The 21091-nt window shown below is 31.6% G+C and overlaps 1 protein-coding gene across 22 annotated transcripts in view; it reads left to right on the forward strand.

Annotated features, from left to right (window-relative positions):
* The window catches only part of LOC127732530 (uncharacterized), a 273118-nt gene that overhangs the window by 159617 nt on the left and 92410 nt on the right, over positions 1-21091 (forward strand). Inside the window, exon 1 of one of the 22 annotated variants that reach the window (XM_052241566.1) lies at positions 5145-5159. The exons of 20 other annotated variants lie outside the window; for them this stretch is intronic. The gene's annotated coding sequence lies outside the window, so the exon portion shown is untranslated. Of the gene's footprint in view, positions 1-5144; positions 5160-6904; positions 6913-21091 lie in introns of those variants that run through there. One more of the 22 variants, XM_052241582.1, reaches the window with a different exon arrangement.

A 21091-nucleotide genomic window follows, 5' to 3' on the forward strand; every position in this document is an offset into this window, starting at 1 on the left:
TAGATACACTTACTGGAAATGTGAAGATATGATTGAAGCTTTAAATTTTCTCCTGAACAACATATATGTACGTTTCGGCGATAAAGTGTATCGACAAGTAGTAGGTATTCCTATGTGCACTAACTGCGCCACTTTAATAGCAGATTTATTCCTGTAATCTCAGTTTATGACCAAACTAGTAAAGACACGTCATTGTTACATTTGGTTGATACATTCAACAATACCTTCCGTTATCTGGATGATATTTTTCCGTTAAATAATCCAGAGTTCTCTAAATATGCTACCGAAATTTACCCAAAAGAACTTACTTTAACTGAATCTAACATAAACAGCAGTAGTTGTCCTTTTCTAGATTTGGACATTTCAATCTCTAACGGAAAACTCCATACTAAAATTTACGACAAAAGAGACGACTTTTCATTCCCTATTGTTAATTTTCCTTTTTTAGACGGCGATGTTCCTTTGGCTCTATCATACGGTGTTTATATATCCCAACTCGTTCGTTATTCCCGTGTGTGAAGTGATGTCATAGATTTTAACGAACGTAACCAATGTATCACCGGTAAATTATTAAGTCAGGGATTTCGTTACAATAAATTACGTAAACCTTTTACTAAATTCTTTCATAGATACAAAGATTTGATTAGTAAATTTGGCTGTACCTGTAGAAAACTGATTAAAACCGGATTTCACATTCTAAATTTTACGGTAATATTGTACTTAAAGCGCGGTAATCACTATGTGGTCCGTGTAAACTCATCAAACCTTTAAACAAACTTACTAGTAAAGGTTATCTTACCAATGTTGTAATTAGATCTTTGAATATAGTTTACATTGGCACTTATATCGATTTTGTCATCAGCAAACTAAGACATAACTAAATTTGTATTCTTTTCAAACGGTATGTATAAAGACACACTCACGTTCATTTTGATCTATAAAGAGGTTAACACCTAACTATCCTACTGCCTGTTGATACATTTATTTTTGACATTGCACAAGTCATGTCTTCTTTGACTGTCGATGACGTTAAAATACTAAATCCCTGGGATGTGTTTTAGTTGATTTTAGTCTCTGATGCATGATTTTTTATTATTAATTGTTTTTGGCTTTTACATAGCTGTCAGTAACTGCAAGTACTCTCAAATCATACTTTCTTGTTTATTTGACCTGTTGATACTAATTGTAATGCTTTTTTGTTATTTAATGTTTACTTTTTCAGGGTTATATCTGGTTTATATACCAACTTTGATAAGTGTTTGGTATTACTATAAATTTTCACTTCTTCGTACTATAAACATCAAAATTATTTATTTTGTAAAAATATTTCCATTCTCCATTTGAACTGTACACGTATACCTTACAACAAAATTATTTTCGTTTAGCCTGTGTTTAAAGTAATTGCAGATGGCTGATATTTTTGTTCAAGCATATTTTTTTTCTTAAATTGTTTACCATTTCACAGCGGTATAACATGTTACTTTAATTATTCTTCTCTTAGTTTATTTATTTTGAATTTACATTGTTCAGTGTATGTTCATTGTTGTTAATATGTCTTTTGATTGAGTTAGGCCATTTCAATTGATATTTTATAGGGTTTTTTTTCTATGTTGTGATGTTACACTATAATAAGGTAATAATAGATAAGGGTGAAGGTTTGGTATCATTAAAACGTTTAAACCCGCTGCAATTGTTTGCACCTGTCCAAAGTCAGGAATCTGATGTTCAGTAGTTGTCGTTTGTTAATGTGGTTCTTAAGTGGTTCTCGTTTTTCGTTTTTTATATAGATTAGACCGTTTGTTTCCCGTTTGAATGGTTTTACACTAGTAATTTTTTGGGGCCCTTTATAGCTTGCTGTTCGGAGTGAGCCAAGGCTCCGTGTTGAAGACCGTACTTTGACCTATAATGGTTTATTTTTATAAATTTTGACTTGGATGGAGAGTTGTCTCATTGGCACTCATACCACATCTTCTTATATCTATATCTACCCTTATTAATATTTCAAAAACATAGACTCATCATCTCCTGTCATTTATTTCAATATCTAATGCTTTCAATTTATATCCATCTGTTTTTTTCTTTCTCGTAAACAAGTGATATACTATATTCAACATGCCTATGAAAAAAAAAATAACCAAAAAGTAAGGATGTAAATTCTTTCTGTTTCCTTTTCACGTTTCCGTTCCATATTCCGTTTCCGCCTTTTAGGAACATTCTATTTGTATATATTGTATTTGCCCATTTTTCTTTATTATCCAAATTTAATACTTTGATTGTCACAAAGTCTTTCCAAGACCTTGATGAGATTGACCCAGTGCATATGTTTAATTTGTTCAGCTCTTTCATGCAGTTTTGAATCTCTCAGTAATTATAAACATTTGATGTTTTTTTGTTCAAAGCCACATAAAAAATTTCCAAAAAGCAAGATCATAATGTTTTGGAAAGCTTTGAAAGATATCAATAAACATTTTTACTCACCACTAGAGGGTGTGTCATAAATAAAATTGGAATTTCAATACAGAAGGTCAAGGTCGGTACTTGGATGGCTGTTTAACGTCCAAGTGCAAATTAAATGCATAGTCTGGACGATAACATGATAATGTGATATGCATATAAACCCCGGCGGGCTGCATTGTACTAGACTGACATGCTGAACCGGATTTATAACATGCTAGTTCACAAGGTCACAGTCCGCAGCAAAACATTTCACCCTGTACCCAGACACATTCCGACTTTGAGCCGACCAGTCTTTGCTCATTCTCCTAAATGCTGTTTGCTTAGCAAAAAAGCAGTAATTACCAATTTTTAGACTTCGGTTTGATACGGCCTAGGGTTCGTACCAACGACCTCCCTCACTCAAGACTAATACACTAAAATGAGACCTCGGTGGCATCAAACTGTATATTCATGGGATATTTGGTAAGCCCGGCTCACAGTACATAAGTTTGAAAAGGTAATTCCAGAAAATAAATTATATCCCGTAGGGAGCAACCATTAAACTTCACTTGGGGGGCTATAGTCTTTTGTCTGAGTCAGAAAGTTTATTTTTTCTCGCTAAACGTGAAATGAGAATGAAAGCTAAATTACTCAGAATGAAAGCTTAATTACTCAAAGTAAAAGCGTTACTCAGAAGAAAAGCTAAATCACTCAGAATAAAAGCTAAATCACTCAGAAAAAGCTAGATTTCTCAGAGTGTAAGCAAAATTACACAGAACGAAAGACAAACTACTCAAAATGAAAGCTAAACTACTCAAAATGAAAGAAACCTAATAAAGTGTTAAATTAAATGTTCATGTTACAACATACATACATGTAACTGTTAAGCAGCACATACTCAGTAACTAGAATGGCTGTTAACCTATAAATGTTTTAAGACAGCAATGATTTCAGTTTAGGTTTCTGAAGAAAAAAGGAAATACAAGGTATAAAACAGAAAACAGTTCTTCCATTTGACAAGTACAACAAGTCCTTACCAAGAAATTATCATGTTCACATCATTTTCACCTTCATTTTTTGGGTGGGGTTCATGTTGCTCAGTTTTTAGTTCTCTATGTTGTGTTTTGTGTACTGTTGTTTGTATATTGCCAGTATTGGTCTTTTTCTTTTTTAGCCATGGCGTTATCTGTTTATTTTCGACAGATGAGTTTGAATGTCCCTTTGGTATCTTTCGCCCCTCTTTTTCTCATCCTTCCAAACATACTACTTAACACACAACTCAATTATTAATCTCATCCTCCCAACTCTTTCTTTTTCGCCCTTCCTCCATTTCTCTCTAATCCATTATAACCTTAGACACTTATATTTACCTACTCAATGTTAGCTACTCCTACGACCAATTTGTTAGTTGATGAAACAGATTTTTAATCATAAAGTAGCGGGCATGGAAGAACCAAAATATCAACAATAAAATGAAGATCAAAACTTTTTGACATGAAACATGGAAACAAATCATATTGAGCTAATTTTGAAGTTGTAGTTCTTATTTTCACTATGAAATGAATATCATAACAATTGTTAAAATCTAAGGTAACAGTCAAATTTACATTATGCCAAAATATGTGATGCAAATTTCGTGAAAAGAAATTATGCTAAGATAACCACTATGCAGCCAAAATGTTTATTTAACTGAAAGCTAGGTGTTGAGCATATTCGTATACAAAAAGATAAAACAAAATAGGAAAAATGTTTAAAAAGTCAAAAAGTTAAACTAGCCAAAAGTTTTTATAATGCCAAATGGTACAAAATTCCTGTCTCCTTGAACTAACAAGGCGGCCTGTGTGTTACCTGGCCTAAAAAAACCAGTTAACATCCCCAAATAAAATTTCGAAAAAAATTGAAAATTTTTTTTGAGTAATATTAGAGTTAAAGTGTATTAATGTCCCTTTGGTAGACTTTGCCATATCTTAATAAAGATGGATTTTAAGTAATTTATGTACAATACCCTTGCATACATCCTGATTCAACTGATGTTTCCTTTGTTTATAAAGATTTTCCAAGTGTGTCTGCGAAATTTTATTTCCTACCCTTCTGTCATGAAACTTTAGTTTGTACCACGAAATGTCCAAGGATATTTGAGTTTTTACGTGGACGTACACAGCTATATTTGTCCGTTTTAATGCTGACAGGTCGGAGGAACTTATGTGGTTTTAGGAATGCTTACATGTTTTTGCTACTTTCCTCTAAAAAGCAACATTGTTATTTCTATATCCACTAATTCTAGCCCTAGACATGTATAACTTTGAAATATTAATTAAACTTAAGTAGAATATTTTGTTCGTGCATCTATACGAGCTACGTTTATCAATTCATGATAGTTCCACATAGTTTTAATAAACTAATTACAATTCAATATTTTTTTAAGTGATTATACAATAAATAGTGTTGTATTTTTTAAATGTACAATATGTTAATTTAATTTGTTTGTTACACAAAAATAACGATTCTTGAAAGTTTGTATAGTGCCTTTGTCTACTGAACAATACATATATTTAATCAATACATTTAAGTCATATCAAATTGGTTGTATACAACACAAAATATCCAACTGGTTAAACAAGTATTTAATTTTTTTTAAATCAATAATTACTACATAAGTGTCCCAGATATTGGAAATTTTACTTCCCTGTGCAAATTCCTATCTGACCGTCGATATGTGCATGGTAAGAACTTTCAAATAATCCGATTGCTCATTTATTTTATAACTCAAAATTTTGAATTTATTTATCTCTGGTAACTGTCCATGATAACTGCATAACATATATGATAAAATGATCAATCAATGTTTTATCAAAACAGAAATTAGAAACATGATAAAGTTCACCGTGACTGAAAACAAATGAATTTGGAGAATTTACCCTCTTTGAGTAATTATTGCTCATTCTGACACAGTACACATTGTGTAGATAATATCTGCAGTCAGTCTCGTATTTACTTTTTTTTGTTCTTATTATCTGCAACACAGAATATAAAAGAAGGGTGTGGTGGCTCAAGTGCTTACGTAATTGAAAAGAGAAGAACTTTTGAATATTCATCAGTATCCTAGTTCAATTAAAGATGTGTCCTTTGGAAATATACCATACTTAATTATTACACTTTATTCATTCAATGAATCCGAGAGCTTTAGTATAGCAAGGGAAAATCATGTCTACTTGCTGAAACCAGTATATTATATTCCTTTTGAACTATATAACTCAATTCTCTTGCCTTTAATTATTTAAGAACAAACTAACGATTTTGAATGTTTTCAAAAAATTTAAAAAAAATGTTGGTACAAATACTAGTTACCGTATTGTTGGCAAAATTTTTAAAAAAGAATTATAGATAATTTATAGGATTTCAATCTTTAAAAAAATGATTGTATAGAAAAAGAAATAATATAGTTAAAATGTATTTCCGCATAGACACCTACAATTGTCTTTCTTTGTACAGTTTTAATATAAAACTAAGAAGATATGATATGATTGCAATGAGACAACTCTCCAACAGAGACCAAATAACATAGAAGTTAACAACTATAGGTCACCGTACGGCCTTCAACAATGAGCATAACCTATACCAATTAGTCAGCTGTAAAAGGCCCCCAAATGGCAAATGTAAATAAATTCAAACGGGAAAACTAACAGTCTGATATATGTAAAAAAAAAAACGAAATGTAAATATGATACACAAAAAACGACAAACAAAGAGAGAGAGAGAGATCTTTCTTTTAACGCCTAGTTTTAACATCTGATTATAAGAATGTCAAAGGTTAAAGGCGTAGAACAGTAATATTTAATTCCCAGATAAATATGTTCTGTATAAAGTTAAATAACAAAAATACCGAACTCCAAGGAAATTTCGAATCAGAAAGTCTATTATCAAATAGAAAAATCAAAAGCTCATACACATTAAACAAAAGGAAAACCCCTGTCATATTTCTGACGTGGTACAGGCATTTCCTTATACAGAAAATGGAGGATTACACCTGGTTTTATAGCTAGCTAAACATTTCACTTGTCTGATATAATTGTGAAATATAAATATGTGTTATTATGTATATTTGTCATTCCATATCAGGACATAATGCATCCTTTGAAAAATCATGATATTACTTGTATTTAATTATCTTACAGTATTATTTTTATAACTATTTTATGTATAGCTGTAAAGTTTTATTTTAGAGAGTTTTTTTTCATATATATTTCAGAGATAAAGAAATACAGTTATGGCCTCATCAGCCAAAAATTTTTGTACAATTTGCCATGATGGTGGAATCTCCAACAGAGCTGTGACATGGTGCACAGAATGTGAGGTTTTGTTTTGTGAAGACTGTGCAAAACCTCACAGCAAGTCAAGACTTTCTAAGAACCATAAAACCATGTCATCTGAAGATTACCAGAAGTTACCATCATTCATGTAAGAAATAAGCAGTCAGTGCAGAGACCACAAGAAGAAGTTTGAACTTTACTGTTCTTTCCACGCCTGTCCATGCTGTGTCCAGTGCATCACCGATGAATACCAGAAGTGTCAAGATCTGAAACCCTTGTCTGATATCTTAAAGTAAGTGAAATCATCTGCATCAGTTCAACTTTTTGAAAAAGATTTGAAGGATGTGAAGAAAAACTTAGATACAGCCATAAAATACCTAAAAACTAGGATCAGTACCATCAATACTCAGAAAACGAAAGCCGTTGAGGAAATCCGTTATATGAGGAAGTCGATCAATGATTACTTAAACAAATAAGAACAAGACATACTTAATGACTTAGAGTCTAAACATTCAAAGCTGAAATTAAACATGGCCACTCTCGTGCAGCAAATTTAACAGCGAGTCAGTCAGATAAACTAAATGCAGAGTCAGTTTACCAAAATGACGCAATATGCAACAGAGCTACAGATGTACATTGGTCTAAGAGAAATTGAGAAAACTACATCACAAACGGTAAAATATATAGAAGATTTAGAGAGTTGAGACCACTTTTTTGAAACGAATCTAAGGTTAACATTTCATCTATTCTTCAATTAATGTTACGTGATGTCAAATCCTTTGGAGATATCAATATCGTTACCACCTCTTCTACCCTCCAAATAAAGGCTGGAAGAAAAGATCAAGCCCAGAATTTAATTTCAAAAGTTCCTGGAATTGAAGAAATAAAGCCTTCCTTGTTGACAAGACTGACTATTCCAAAAGATATGAAGAATTTAAGTATATTTGCCTGTCGTATATTACCTGATGGTAAATTTACAATACTTGATATCAACAAGAATCAACTACTGTTGTTCAGTAAAGATGGCATCTTCATCAGAATAGTAGTTACATTCACACAAGGTCCATTTGAAGCCTGCTTTGTTAAAAATAATACAGTAGCTGTCAAATTAAGATACGCCTATCATACAACACTTGTGGATATAGAACAGAATAAAATTATTCAAACAATCAAACTTTCTCATCGTTGTTATGGAGTAGCAAGTGATGGTGAAACTTTGGTCATCAGTAGTTCTTACAAGCATATGTCAGTATTCACCTCGAAAGCTAACAAAACCTTTAAACAGACTTATAAAGAAGGGATATAGTTACGATACTGTTGTCAGGTCATTAAAGATTGCATATTTTGGCTTTAATATTAATTCACTTATAGGGTCTTTGCATCGGAATTAAACACATTTATTCTTAAACCAGTTGTTGGCATGACACGGGTTATGTTCTTCTCATATATTTTATGACGGTATAATACTAAATCCCTAACAGGAGGGGTTGTGCCTGATATTCATATGATGAACACATAATCTATTTATCAGTTTAATTGAGGTCTGGAGCTGGCATGTCAGTAACTGCTAGTAGTCTGTTGTTATTTATGTATTATTGTCATTTTGATTATTATCTTTTGTTTCCTATTCTGACATCGGACTCGGACTTCTCTTATACTGAGTTCTACTGTACGTACTGTTGTGCGTTTGTTTTTTCTACATTGGCTAGAGGTATAGGGGGAGGGTTGAGATCTCAAAAAACATGTTTAACCCCGCCGCATTTTTGCGCCTGTCCCAAGTCAGGAGCCTCTTGCCTTTGTTAGTCTTGTATCATTTTTAATTTTAGTTTCCTGTGTATAATTTGGAGTTTAGTTTGACGTCCATTATCACTGAACTAGTATACATATTTGTTAAGGGGCCAGCTGAAGGACGCCTTCGGGTGCGGGAGTTTCTCGCTGTATTGAAGACCCATTGGTGGCCTTTGGCTGTTGTCTGCTCTATGGTCGGGTAATTGTCTCTTTGACACATTTCCCATTTCCATTCTCAATTTTACTAAAGTGAATCTGAATGACATGTCTCATACAATCTTAGAAGGAATAAAAGGAGTGGAACGTATTTCATTATTCCAAGGAAATATCTATGGTACCAACTTCAATGAAAACAAAGTCTGCTGCTTAAAAGGTACTGGTGAACCACTGTGGACATTTCAGCACCAGAACATCAAGTATCCAGTAGGAATTACATTAGACATGAATGGTTTTGTTTATTTAGTTTCTCGTGGAAACAACAGTGTTGTTGTAGTATCTCAAGATGACAAAACATGTAAGACCATACTATCAGAGGCTGATGGATTCAAAAGGCATTTTGGAATAGACATAAACAAAGAAACAGGAATGATGATAGTGTCTAGTAGAATAAGGGAAGATAGCAAAACAGACTATGAAACAGCTTTTGTTTTTAAGATTAAAAATGTTATTCTATTTTTCAATAAAAGTATATCTGATATCAAGATCATTAAATCTTCCTTATTAAAATATGCAAATATTTTGTTATTAGAATACATGTTTGTTGATTTTTCTTGTGATAAAAGATTTTGATTTTTAACCGGATTTCCGAAGAATAGTATCGGTAATTAATCTGGTGTTGTCTGGTGGACAGGCGGGTGGTCGGCTGACAAACAGCGTCCTTTCGATAACTTGATAACTTGCGGAGTGCTCAGTATTAGCAATTATACAACATCTCCAGGTATGATTAAAAATCAAATGCCATTAACTGAATTAAAACAAAATGAAATTCAACTAAAGTTTACATGGAACGATACTAGGACTAAATAAAAATTAAAACAATTATTACGCAAGGGACATGTCCGCGACTGAGTTAAAATACCTATGCCTTATTTTAGCCTGATCCTTTAGTATTCGTATTGTCATCTGATAAAGTTATGTTGATTAAAAGGTGCAATGTTTTCTCTGCTTTCAAAATCTTCCAGTTTGGACCCGACCTGGTTTTCTTACAACAAGCCTGATTTGTTTATGTCTGTCATCATTCGTCTATTGATCAAATGTTCATTGTTACATCGAATCAAGCATGCAAACGAGAGTGGACGTGAACATTTTTGCAGAGAAAATCCTTTATAAACATAATTCTATAAACAAAACTTTCTGTAGCTATTTTCATGATTCTTTGAGACATGTGGTCAGATGAGATCCATTAGAAGTTTCAATATGGAAAACTATCAGGCCAATCTTTTTTATGTTTGATGGTTTCAGCTGTTCCCCTAATAAATCAGTAGATAAGTTTCTTTCTGAGGTCCTTTATCGTATGATTTTCGGCTTCCCTCTACCACCAAGATTACAGCAGGGCAGTTTTGAATCCAAGTATGTCCTTACCGGTTTCTCGTTGGTTGTCATGACATTTGTACGTCATCCGTGGTGACCTTTTCTCTAATTTGCACTTTTTATATTTCTTGAATGAACGAATCAGGTGAATTGGTATGTTCTTATTTTTAAATGTGTTTAATTGATGTTTTGAGAAGATTAACTCTCTGGAAGTAAGTCCAGTCACGGCCAGGCTTGGGGCTGGGTAAGTAAATGCTCAATGAAATCTGGGCCAATTCAGTTTACTGAGTGTCCACATAATGGTGGTGCTCTTAATGAAAAGGGCTTTAAACTAGCAATAAACTGTTGGTATCGCTATCGGATTCGACCCGGAACTCATTAGTTATTGTTAATATCAATTATGTGAAAAAACCATAGGAAGTGGAATGGTGTTATTTTTTTTATCAACATCATGATCCTATATTATATATATCTTTGACATATTCCCCATTTCAATTCTCAATTTTATTAGTTAAGTATAAAGCTGATTTCTTTGATTTGTTGTTTTAAGTCATATCGGCTAACACATTGGGTCTCGTTATTTCAGTCGTATGGATAAAATTCATATCATTGCTAAAGAGACATTGCATTGAGATTATCAGTAATTGTGCATTCCATTGAAATAGTTAACTCCCACTAACATTGAAAGGTAATTATAATGGGATCGGAACAATTTGAGTGACATCTTCCAGTGTTCTTAGAGTGACATGAATCTACTTCCACTAGCTAATGACAGTGTATGAGTCAATATTTCAAAATTTGAATGAATCCCATTTTCATTAGATAACTTATTCTTTCTTCAAAACTTTATTGAATCCCAGCCGAAAATGTTGTTCAAGACTCATTTAAGGTGATCCACTGAGAAACTTGACTAACGTGAACCAAAGACCTAGTCTCAATGAGCTCTTTTCCTCTTTGTTTTTAAACCCAGTAGTTTATTTTGAAACAACTTAAATTGACTTTTAAATTATCAAATGACGTACATGTAAAAGGGTCTGTATGGTGTCTACAGAATAGCAATTATACAACATCTCCTAGTGGACTCAATGTTTGCATATATTTTTGTATTTCGTATTCCCCCTTCCATTTGGCATTTATTTACGTGTTATGGTTTCACAAAGTGCAGATATAAGAGTTAAAATATATTTTTATACCTTTTCAGACTTATCCAGGTTTTGAATATAGATGGATGGTGGGCAATTTTTGTATAATACATTTGTATACCTTCTGATCACAGAGATGTTCTCTTTGTTTACAAAGTTTTGCCATGTGTGTCTGTAGAATTGTATTGCCTACCCTTTCATTCATGGAACTTTCAGTTAGTACAACGAATTGTTTAAGGATATACGAGTTTTTACATGATAACAAATGTAACTTGATTCAAACGAAAACACAACAGCCTGATTAATGTTAAAAAAACATAAGGAACGAAATACAAATATCATCCACAGCAACAAAAGACAACCCATAAATAACAGTCTCCTCACTTCAGACAGGCACAAACAAAATGTGAAGGGGTTCAACATGTTAGCGGGCAGCACACCGTTATCTTACAGGGACAGTGTGAATGAGTAAGAGAAAGAGATGAAGATCTTCATTTTAAGGACTATTTTTAACATTTATTTTTTAACCTGAATGTCAAAGGTTGAAGACGTAGAACAATGTTAATTATTTTCCAGATAAATATTTTCTGTATAATTTGGATTCGTCATTACATATCTGTACAAAATTCATCCATTCACAATCAAGATATTGCCTTAAAACCAAAGGCGACACGTTCTAGGGACATGGAGTTTATATACTGGCTCTTTCCTATCATTATATAAATGTTTTGAATTATACTTCCATATTTGATCTTTATCATTTTTTTTAAATTATTAACGATCAGTATATATATATATATTAGATTGCATTGTGTTGTATAGACATTATGATTTGTATTGGTTAATATGCTCTACATAGGCCATTTAATTCGGAACAAAAGCATTTAATTAGATTTGATTGATATCTATTTTGTGTAAATACAAAATAATTCAACTGTTGAGACAAATATTTGAATTTAACTAAATAACTCTATGTAAGCGTCCCAGTTGTTAGACTTTTTGATTCCCTGTGCGAATTCCGTTCTGTCAACATTTTCATGGTAATAATTTCAAATAATCCAATTGCTGATTTATTTTATTGCTCTTAATTTATAACTTATTACTCTGGTCATACTAACTGTATAACATTTATTATCAACTAAAAAATCAATGTTTTATTATTCGTTCATCATATTCTTTGTTTAAGACTCTACATCAACTGTCAAGATAAAGAACAGGAATACGAGCCCTGTGCACTGATATGCTTTTTTTCTATGTTTTGAGTGCGATTTTGTCCCATGCACATTTACTCCATATCCTTTTTTTTTCTATTAATTGAAATGAAAAGTAGCATCATGATAAATTTCTCATTGGCTGAAAACAAATGAATCGGATAATTTACCCTCTGAGTAATTATTGCTCATTCTGACAGAGTACAAACTGTGTAGATCAGTCTCTTTTTTTAATATCTGCAACACAGAGATTTCAAAACGAGGATTTGGTGGCTCATGTGCAGACTATTTGTACTCCAATTAATGTTGACGTCGTGTAAGGTTGTTATATTGAAAACCGTCAAAGAAAATAATATTAGAATAGCCATTCAAGACTAAAGATGTTAAGGGATAGGACAATTTGTTTTTGCCCTCGCCCTTTTTTCCAAAATTTGTTTGTATTTTTTCTATTAATTTCAATTATTTGCGTTTTTCTGTATACACATATACACATACATATACTAGAAGTAACTTGTATTTACTATTTACGGTAAATTCTAAGTTAACTATTTACAGTGGTCATATAAGTCCTGATTTTAATATCTGCTCTAATACAGATCTTTTATGAATAATAAATGTGTGTAAGAGAGAGAGAGAGAGAGAGAGAGAGAGAGAGAGAGAGAGAGAGATCTGCCATGAATATAAGAATGTCAAAGGTTAAAGGCGTAGAACAGTGTTAATTATTTTACAGATATACATGTTTTGTATAATTCTGATTTTGATAACAAATTTTGACATAATTAATCCTTGCATTATCACGATATTACCTTAATAAAAACAAAACAAGTTAAGGAAAACAAATGCAGTTATATCATTTTTTACTAACTCTCTTCAATCATGGCTATATGTTTTAATAATGTTCCCATATTTGTTCTATATCATTTTTTTTATTTTTAACGATCATTATGTATGTTAGATTGCATTGTGGTGTATAGACTTTGTGATTTGTATTGGTTTATATGCTGTATATAAGCCCTCTAATTAGGAACAAAACATTTGATTGTATTTGATTGGTTTATATGCTGTATATAGGCCCTCTCATAAGGAACAAAACATTTGATTGTATTTGATTGGTTTATATGCTGTATATAGGCCCTCTCATTAGGAACAAAACATTTGATTGTATTTATTGGTTTATATGCTGTATATAGGCCCTCTCATTAGGAACAAAACATTTGATTGTATTTGATTGGTTTATATGCTGTATATAGGCCCTCTCATTAGGAACAAAACATTTGATTGTATTTGATTGGTTTATATGCTGTATATAGGCCCTCTCATTAGGAACAAAAACATTTGATTGTATTTGATTGGTTTATATGCTGTATATAGGCCCTCTCATTAGGAACAAAAACATTTGATTGTATTTGATTGGTTTATATGCTGTATATAGGCCCTCTCATTAGGAACAAAAACATTTGATTGTATTTGATTGGTTTATATGCTGTATATGGGCCCTCTCATTAGGAACAAAAACATTTGATTGTATTTGATTGGTTTATATGCTGTATATAGGCCCTCTCATTAGGAACAAAACATTTGATTGTATTTGATTGGTTTATATGCTGTATATAGGCCCTCTCATTAGGAACAAAAACATTTGATTGTATTTGATTGGTTTATATGCTGTACATAGGCCCTCTCATTAGGAACAAAACATTTGATTGTATTTGATTGGTTTATATGCTGTATATAGGCCCTCTCATTAGGAACAAAACATTTGATTGTATTTGATTGGTTTATATGCTGTATATAGGCCCTCTAATTAGGAACAAAACATTTGATTGTATTTGATTGGTTTATATGCTGTATATAGGCCCTCTAATTAGGAACAAAACATTTGATTGTATTTGATTGGTTTATATGCTGTATATAGGCCCTCTAATTAGGAACAAAACATTTGATTGTATTTGATTGGTTTATATCCTGTATATAGGCCCTCTCATTAGGAACAAAACATTTGATTGTATTTGATTGGTTTATATGCTGTTTATAGGCCCTCTCATTAGGAACAAAAACATTTGATTGTATTTGATTGGTTTATATGCTGTATAAAGGCCCTCTAATAAGAACAAAAACATTTGATTGTATTTGATTGGTTTATATGCTGTATAAAGGCCCTCTAATTAGGAACAAAAACATTTGATTGTATTTGATTGGTTTATATGCTGTATAAAGGCCCTCTAATTAGGAACAAAAACATTTGATTGTATTTGATTGGTTTATATGCTGTATATAGGCCCTCTCATTAGGAACAAAACATTTGATTGTATTTGATTGGTTTATATGCTGTATATAGGCCCTCTCATTAGGAAAAAAACTTTTGATTGTATTTGATTGGTTTACATGCTGTATATAGGCCCTCTCATTAGGAACAAAAACATTTGATTGTATTTGATTGGTTTACATGCTGTATATAGGCCCTCTCATTAGGAACAAAAACATTTGATTGTATTTGATTGGTTTACATGCTGTATATAGGCCCTCTCATTAGGAACAAAAACATTTGATTGTATTTGATTGGTTTACATGCTGTATATAGGCCCTCTCATTAGGAACAAAAACATTTGATTGTATTTGATTGGTTTACATGCTGTATATAGACCCTCTCATTAGGAACAAAAACATTTGATTGTATTTGATTGGTTTATATGCTGTATATAGGCCCTCTAATTAGGAACAAAAACATTTGATTGTATTTGATTGGTTTATATGCTGTATATAGGCCCTCTAATTAGGAACAAAACATTTGATTGTATTTGATTGGTTTATATGCTGTATATAGGCCCTCTCATTAGGAACAAAACATTTGATTGTATTTGATTGGTTTACATGCTGTATATAGGCCCTCTCATTAGGAACAAAACATTTGATTGTATTTGATTGGTTTACATGCTGTATATAGGCCCTCTCATTAGGAACAAAACATTTGATTGTATTTGATTGGTTTATATGCTGTATATAGGACCTCTCATTAGGAACAAAAACATTTGATTGTATTTGATTGGTTTATATGCTGTATATAGGCCCTCTCATTAGGAACAAAAACATTTGATTGTATTTGATTGGTTTATATGCTGTATATAGGCCCTCTCATTAGGAACAAAAACATTTGATTGTATTTGATTGGTTTATATGCTGTATATAGGCCCTCTCATTAGGAACAAAAACATTTGATTGTATTTGATTGGTTTATATGCTGTATATAGGCCCTCTCATTAGGAACAAAAACATTTGATTGTATTTGATTGGTTTATATGCTGTATAAAGGCCCTCTCATTAGGAACAAAAACATTTGATTGTATTTGATTGGTTTATATGCTGTATAAAGGCCCTCTCATTAGGAACAAAAACATTTGATTGTATTTGATTGGTTTATATGCTGTATAAAGGCCCTCTAATTAGGAACAAAAACATTTGATTGTATTTGATTTGTTTATATGCTGTATATAGGCCCTTTAATTAGGAACAAAACATTTGATTGTATTTGATTGGTTTATATGCTGTATATAGGCCCTCTAATTAGGAACAAAAACATTTGATTGTATTTGATTGGTTTATATGCTGAATATAGGCCCTCTAATTAGGAACAAAAACATTTGATTGTATTTGATTGGTATCTAATTTTTGTTTATACAAAATAATCCAACTGTTGAGACAATTGTTTAAATACATTTTAATAATTCTATAAAAGTGTCCCAGATGTTAGACAATTTAATTCCTGTGCAAATTCCTGTCTGTCTACATGTTCATGGTAAGAATTTACATATAATCCAATCGCTCATTTATTTTATTACCCAAAATTCATAACTTATTACATTCTGACCATATTACCTGTACCAAGTCAGGAATATGACAGTTGTATAATACCCTTGTAAACATCCTGAAATAGCAGAGTTTCCCTTTATTTACAAAGTTGTTGCATGGACGTCTGCAGAATGTCATTGCCTACCCTTTCTTCTATGGAACTTTCGGTTTGTACAAAGAAATGTTTACGGATATATGAGATTTTATGACATGACAAATGTAAAACAATTCAAACGAAAAAACTAACAGCCTGATTTATGTAAAATAATAAACAATGAACTGTTTTGTATTTGTTTATATGCTCTTTATGCGCCCTTTAATTGAGAACAAAACACATTTGATTGGATTTGATTGATATCTAATTTTTGTTTATACAAAATTGTTTAGACTAGTATTTTAAAATATATATATTTTATATAAGTGTCCATATTGACATTTTAATTCCCTGTGCCAATTCCAGTGTGTCAACATGTTTATGGTAAGAACTTTCAAATAATCCTATTGCTTATTTATTATATCACTTAACATTCATAACTATGGCCATAATAACTTCAAAGCATTTATTTGAAGTTGTTAAATATATATCAATAGTTCTATATAAGTGTCTCAGATGTCAGACATTTTAGTTCACTGTGCGATTGCCATTCTTTCAACTTGTTCAAGGTAAGTATTCGTTCATTTTAATACTCAAAATTAAGAATTCTGTACACTCTGGTCATAATTACCGCAAAAGATTTATGATACAATAAGAAATCAATGTTTCTTTAAAACAGAAAGTAGAATCATGATAAGTATCACAGTGACTGAAAGCAAATGAATCGGAGAATTTACCCTCTAAATAATAGCTAATCATTTTAATACATAACAAATTGTGTAGATCAGTCTCTTTTTTTCTTTTCTTCCTTTTATAAATTTCTGCAACACAGAGAATAAACAAAGAGGGTGTTGTGGCTCAAGTGCTTACGTAATTAAAAAGTGCAAAACTGTTAAATATCCATAAGTTCAATAAACAAAAATACGTTATTTTACTCCGAATAGTTTTGATGTCTTGAAAGTTTTTTTTTTCTGTAACACGTCTTGAAAATCGTCACAGAAAACAATATTTATCCCTTCAAGACCATTGGACAATTTGTTTTCCTCCCCTTTTTTTGCAAATCTGTTATTTTGTCTATTAATTTCAGTTATTTTGTGTTTGTTTGTATCATATCAACAAAAATATACCAGAAAAATCTGGACATAATTCATCCTTTTAAAACTACGACATTGCCGTGATAAAAAAAAAGAGATACACGTTAAGGTAAACACATGGAGTTGATATACTGGCTCTCTTTCATCATGTTTTTATGTTTTAATAATTTTTCCATATTTGTTCGTTATCATATTTTAATTATTAAAGATCAGTATGTATGTTATATAGCATTTTGTTGTTTTAACTCTTTGTAATTTGCATTGGTTTAAATGCTCTGTATGGGCCTTTTTAATTAGGAACAAAAACATTTGTTTGGATTTGATTGATATTTAATTTGTGTTTATACATAATAGTTCAACTGTTGAGACACGTATTTAAATATATAGCAATTATTCTATAAAAGTTCCCCAGATGTAAGACATTTATTTTATTACTCAACATTCATAACTTATTACAATCCATGATAACATTTATTATAAAACATAATATCAATTTTTTATTACTACAGAAAGCAAAAACATGATAAATTTCACTGAAACTAAAAACAAATGAATCGGAGAGTTTCCACTCTTTGAACAATTATTGCTCATTCTGCAAAGTACAAACTGTGTAAATCAGTCTCTGTTTTTTTTTTTTCTTCTTTTGTTTTAAAGAGGTAGGGCAATTATTCCCGGACTTCTTTTCATTTGATTAGATAGGTAAATCATGTTTTAAATAGCCCGATAGATGCTAATTATAGTACATGAAAATACGTCACATCACCTATTTTCATACTTTGAACAGGTATTTCTACTAAAAACAAGGCCAAGACTATTGATATTTTTATTAATCAAAACCAATGTTGATTTTGTTTCATTGTTAACGCCCCTTATGCGCATAAGGTACCATACGAGATAACCTGTCAAGAAGCCAAATAATATCGGGCAAATAAAAATTGGATGTTGTTTTCCTCATTCTGGATATATCTTTATGTGTCCCGGTCTTTAAGGTTTTATCGTCTATATGAACCGGACAACATCTTACATCAGTTGGTACTTGAACTCCTTGTGTTATAAACACATATAATATGGCCTTTTCTGGCTTTGAAACAAATGTGCCCTTTGTTGTGATACAGATGCAACACTTTTTTGATGTTATACCTACAGTCACGATTTATAATGTAGTTGATTTGTTCTGTGGTGTTGTATTATTTTCTGATGACTTAGGTACCGGAGCAGGGACGGTGGTAACAATGTCAGTACTAGTATCTACACAGTAGGTGGATTGGCGACAAAATTTCTGTCTGCATTTGTTACATATCATATCATTTCAGAAAGGTTCTAGTTCAAGGTTTCTAAAAAAATGTTTGTGTTGCTTTGAAATTTTTCTACAATGGCCTTTTTTTGTTATGTGTATATTACACACGCAACATTTGGGCTTCATTGCTGAATAATCAATTCTCGTGTTATTGTTTATGTACAGGCACCTACTTCAGTTTGACGGCAATTGTTCCTTGTTTATACAGTATATAATAAATGTAAACACAGAAATAGGAAGTAAGTCAAAAGTAAGGATAGTTAAAGGAAAGCACACAATTAATTTCATTAAACAGTTGTTTTTTTTAAGTATTAATGACACACTAAATTAAATTTAATTTTTGAGGGAAATCTTGTATAAATTACAACAATAACAAAAAACATGTCTTTTTTTTTTTGGTTTGAAATGTCCTTCTCGGGGGATTCCCTGTTTTCCTACCTAAAAACACCCTTAATTCCGCATATTTGACTTTCATCCTTTTTGTGTGGTTAAATTAATTTTTTTTTCAAACATATAATGGCCCTATCTCTTTCTGCGATACAGATAAAATAAAAAAAGTGGGTGGTGCATACAAAATTGTATTCCAAATTGTTTTGACGTGTTGAAAGACTATTTTATTTTTTTTACTCTGATGACGTTTTGAAAGTCGTCACAGAAAAAAATATAATAGCCTTTCAATATCATAGGTATTTTGGGACAGGACAATTTATTTTTAGCTCTCCCCCTTTTTTCTCAAAATCCGTCCTTTGTTTTGTTCAATATAAATTTCAGTTATTTTTGCGTTTTCCTGTATCATATGAACATACATATACATGTACTAGAAATAACTTGTATTTACTATTTACGATCAATTCCAAGTTTACTATTCACGCCTTTAGTATCTGTTCCCTCAACTGATCTATTATGAGAGAGAGAGAGAGAGAGATCTTCCTTTTTAGGTCTAGTTAAACATTTGACTTTTAACGTCTGAGTATAAGAATTCAAAGGTTAAAGGCATATAACAGTTTTAATTATTTTCCAGATAAGCATGTTCTATATAACTGTGATTTGTCATCAAATATCTGCACATAATTCATCCTTTTTAAACTACTGTATTGCCTTGATAAAAAAGGAGACACACGTTAAGGTAAACAGATGGAGTTTATATACTGGCTCTTTTCCTTCATGTATATATGTTTTTAAGTTTTAATAATGTTTCCATATTTGTGCGTTATCACATTTTGATTATTAAAGATCAGTATGTATGTTAGATTGCATATTGTTGTTTTAACTTTGTAATTTGCATTGGTTTAAATGCTCTGTATGGGCCCTTTGAATTAGGGAAAAAACATTTGATTGGATTTGATTTATATCTAATTTTTGTTTATACAAAATTGTTCAACTGTTGAGACGAGTATTTAAATATATAGCAATAATTCTATTAAAGTGCCCCAGATGTAAGACATCTTAATTTTCTGTGCGGTTTCCTTCCTATCAAGATGTTCATGGTAAGAAGTTTCAAATAATCAAATTGCTCATTTATTTTATTACTCAAAATTTATAACTTATTACACTCTGGCCATAATAACTGCAAAACATAGCTGAGGTTCACCTCCAGGCGCAGGATTTTTCTCTGCGTTTGTGACCCATTTGTGGCTTTCGGCTGTTATCTGTTCTTTGGTCGGGTTGTTGACTCTTTGACATATTACCCATTTTCATTCCTAATTTTACATTATAAAATAAGAAATCAGTGAATCGGAGAATTTAATCTCTGAGTAATAATTGATCATTCTGACACATGACACATTGTGTAGAACTGTCTCTTTTTTTTTAAATTTCTGCAACACAAAGAATATAAAAGAAGGGTATTGTGGGTCAGGAGCATGTATCACGTAATTATACTCCAAATAATGTTGACGTCTTGAAAGGCTACTTAAAAAACGCATCATAGATACCAGAATTTAAATTTTGTATTTGCGAAAGATGCGCGTTTCGGCTACAAAAGACTCATCAGTGACGCTCGAAACAAAACAATTAAAAAAAGCCATATAGAGTTCGAAGTTGATGAGCATTGAGGACCAAAAATTCCGTAAAGTTTTGATAAATAAAGATGAATTCTGACGTCAAACGCGCGATTCTATGTTAGAGCCATGTTGATCTGGCCATTCGGTCCCAATGCTTAAAAGCTTTCAATTGTTTATGGGTGGATTTAACACAAATAAATAAAATTCAAAAATAAAGCAATGAATGAGGTTTTCAAATTTGATATACATGTTTGCCTTTTTGTGCTTCTTTGTCAAGTATTTGGCTTTTTTTTTATTGTTATCAAGATACGTGTGGTACTTTTACATGCGGTCCTTATTG

The sequence above is a fragment of the Mytilus californianus genome, unplaced genomic scaffold (genome assembly GCF_021869535.1).
Source record: "Mytilus californianus isolate M0D057914Y unplaced genomic scaffold, xbMytCali1.0.p SCAF_25, whole genome shotgun sequence".
Classification (NCBI taxonomy): domain Eukaryota; kingdom Metazoa; phylum Mollusca; class Bivalvia; order Mytilida; family Mytilidae; genus Mytilus; species Mytilus californianus.